The 3,153-nt window shown below is 40.3% G+C and overlaps 4 non-coding genes across 4 annotated transcripts; all 4 read right to left on the bottom strand.

Moving 5' to 3' along the window:
* Window positions 1-154: 154 nt before the first annotated feature.
* Window positions 155-252, bottom strand: trnar-ucu. Its single transcript has 2 exons — window positions 216-252; window positions 155-190 (listed from the first exon to the last, which is right to left on the bottom strand). It is a non-coding gene; the product is annotated as a tRNA-Arg (tRNA).
* Window positions 253-491: 239 nt separating this feature from the next.
* Window positions 492-589, bottom strand: trnar-ucu. The gene is made up of 2 exons: window positions 553-589; window positions 492-527 (listed from the first exon to the last, which is right to left on the bottom strand). It is a non-coding gene; the product is annotated as a tRNA-Arg (tRNA).
* A 236-nt stretch (window positions 590-825) lies between these two features.
* On the bottom strand, window positions 826-923 carry trnar-ucu. Its single transcript has 2 exons — window positions 887-923; window positions 826-861 (listed from the first exon to the last, which is right to left on the bottom strand). It is a non-coding gene; the product is annotated as a tRNA-Arg (tRNA).
* A 236-nt stretch (window positions 924-1,159) lies between these two features.
* trnar-ucu lies at window positions 1,160-1,257 on the bottom strand. Its single transcript has 2 exons — window positions 1,221-1,257; window positions 1,160-1,195 (listed from the first exon to the last, which is right to left on the bottom strand). It is a non-coding gene; the product is annotated as a tRNA-Arg (tRNA).
* Window positions 1,258-3,153: the final 1,896 nt, after the last annotated feature.

The following is a 3,153-nucleotide window of genomic DNA, read 5'->3' as shown; positions in this document are numbered from 1 at the left end:
CTTATTACAGGTTTATTAAAGGTGTATTGTATCAACTGTAGGCCATTAATTCAAATAAACGACAACAATATGCATTAATTTATTAAGGAAACATTTTGAGTTGAAATACTGTGAAAGTGGCTGTGTTTTGTGATCATTCCGAACCTTTAAAAGACGACTCTGGTGGGTGTCGAACCCACAACCTTTGAATAGCTTTGTGAGAGATATGCTAGTACTAGAAGTCCAATGCGCTGTCCATTGCGCCACAGAGCCTACAAGAGCAGTCTGCCATTTTCACAAAAAACAAAGCATGAAGATATTAATTCATCAAATAATTCTCTTGTTATCACTGCTTTCTTAGTAAAGTTTAAAGGACCTTTATGTAATATAATTACTATAGGCCATTAATTCAAATAAGCAACCACAATATGCCATTAGATATTAAGGTAACATGCTCAGTTGAAATAGTATGAAAATGGTTGAGTTTTGTGATCAGATGGCACATTAAAGGACAACTCTGGTGGGACTCGAACCCACAACCTTTGAATCACTTCTTGAGAGATTAGCTCATACTAGAAGTCCAATGCGCTGTCCATTGCGCCACAAAGCCTGCAATAGCAGTCTGCCATTGTCACAGAAACAAAGCATGAAGCTATAAATTCAACACGTAATTTTTTTGTTATCACTGCTTTCTTATTACAGGTTTATTAAAGGTGTATTGTATCAACTGTAGGCCATTAATTCAAATAAACGACAACAATATGCATTAAGCTATTAAGGAAACATTTTGAGTTGAAATACTGTGAAAGTGGCTGTGTTTTGTGATCATTCCGAACCTTTAAAAGACGACTCTGGTGGGACTCGAACCCACAACCTTTGAATCACTTATTGAGAGATATGCTAGTACTAGAAGTCCAATGCGCTGTTCATTGCGCCACAGAGCCTACAATAGCAGTCTGCCATTGTCACAGAAACAAAGCATGAAGCTATAAATTCCACACGTAATTTTTTTGTTATCACTGCTTTCTTATTACAGGTTTATTAAAGGTGTATTGTATCAACTGTAGGCCATTATTTCAAATAAACGACAACAATATGCATTAAGCTATTAAGGAAACATTTTGAGTTGAAATACTGTGAAAGTGGCTGTGTTTTGTGATCATTCCGAACCTTTAAAAGACGACTCTGGTGGGACTCGAACCCACAACCTTTGAATAGCTTTGTGAGAGATATGCTAGTACTAGAAGTCCAATGCGCTGTCCATTGCGCCACAGAGCCTACAAGAGCAGTCTGCCATTTTCACAAAAAACAAAGCATTAAGATATTAATTCCTCACGTAATTCTTTTGTTATCACTGCTTTCTTAGTAAACTTTAAAGGACCTTCATGTAATATAATTACTATAGGCCATTAATTCAAATAAGCAACCTATTTGAATGACATTAGATATTAAGTTAACATGCTCAGTTGAAATACTATGAAAGTGGCTGTGTTTTGTCATCATATGGAACATTTAAAGCACAACTCTTGTGGGAATTGAACCCACAACCTTTGAATCACTTATTGAGAAATTAGATAGTACTAGAACTCCAATGCGCTGTCCATTGCACCACAGAGTCCACGACAGCAACCTGCCATTTTCAATTGAATCACTTCTTTTGATGTTAGCTAGTATTAGAATTCCAACTTCCTGTCCATTGCGCCACAGCGCCTACTCGAATGATGCGCTTCTGTCACAAAAACAAAGCATGAAAACTTTAATTCAACATGTAATACTTTTGTTATCACTGCTTTCTTAGTACAGTTTAAAGGACCTATATGTAATATAATTACTGTAGGCCTTACATTAAAAAAACGACCACAATTTGGCGTTAGATATTAAGAAAAAGTGCCCAATTGAAATACTATGAAAGTGGCTGTGTTTTGTTATCAAATGCAACATTTAAAGGACGAATCTTGTAGAACTCAAACCCACAAACTTTGAGTCACTTCTTTAGACATTGGCTAGTACTAGAATTCCAATGTGCTGTACATTGCGCCACTTTGCTCACAAATAACTTCTTTAGAGATTAAATAGAATTAACTAGAACATGTCAGGCTTTATCCTAGCAGTGTACTTCTATTTATCCAGAGTATTCTACCTGTAATTATGTGCGGGACGCCAAGAATAAAAGCCCAAGAAATCCAATCATTGAATTCATGCATGTCTTTTCCTTTTCCTCCTTCCTCCCTTAGACCCGCTGAAATCCTCCTAAACAGAAACCAGTGGGAAGAAGAAGTGACGGGGAGGAAGGATGGACTCCATCTCTATGCTGGGCGGCAGCAGGAGCCCTGTGTTCCTCACAGCCCCGTCCTCCCACCACCTCCGACAAGCGCAGGCCTGCTTCTTGCCCAACGGCGCCAAGAGCAGAGTTGGAGACACAGGAATTGTCTGTCCGCCTGCCCGGCCCGCAGTTGCCATCTTGGGCTCAGGTGACTTTTCCAAGTGCTTGACCACCCGCCTTCTGCGCTGTGGCTTCCATGTGGTGGTCGGCAGCCGCCACCCCAAACTGGCAGCCCAGTCGTTCCCTCATGTGGTGGATGTGACACATCATGAAGATGCTGTGGGGAAAGCCAGCATTGTGTTCCTGGCCATCCGCCGTGAGCACTATTCTGTCCTGTGGGACCTCAAGCATCTACTGGAAGGTAGCTAACGACACACACACACACACACACACACACACACACACACACACACACACACACACACACACATATACACACACACACACACACACACACACACACAGACTGAGAACAAAGGGCATAGGTTTAGTTTCAACATTTGTGGGGTACATTGGTGGGGTTCCTCCAACGGGTGGGGTTCCTCCGAAAAACAACATGTAGCGTTAAACACTTAATTTCCTGCATTCAATTCATGTTGCAAATGTCTTTTTTTTTTCAAAGGAAATGATAATTATCCCCTGCTGTTCAAACATTACACGCTTTTCGTTTTTTTTTTAGGAATCATGTACTGTACATCAGACCCGTCGCCAGACCTCAGTCTTAAGGGGGGCATATGAAATGCATGGGAGGGCACATTATTAGCCTACAGTATGTATACTTAAAATAATGTATACTCTATTCGCGCTGCACGTAATCATCACGTTAAACATAACCAACAGCAATATGACCA

Source organism: Etheostoma cragini, chromosome 22 (genome assembly GCF_013103735.1).
Source record: "Etheostoma cragini isolate CJK2018 chromosome 22, CSU_Ecrag_1.0, whole genome shotgun sequence".
Taxonomy (NCBI): domain Eukaryota; kingdom Metazoa; phylum Chordata; class Actinopteri; order Perciformes; family Percidae; genus Etheostoma; species Etheostoma cragini.
Note: the sequence above shows the minus strand (reverse complement) of the source record. Positions and strands in the feature narration are given on the sequence as shown.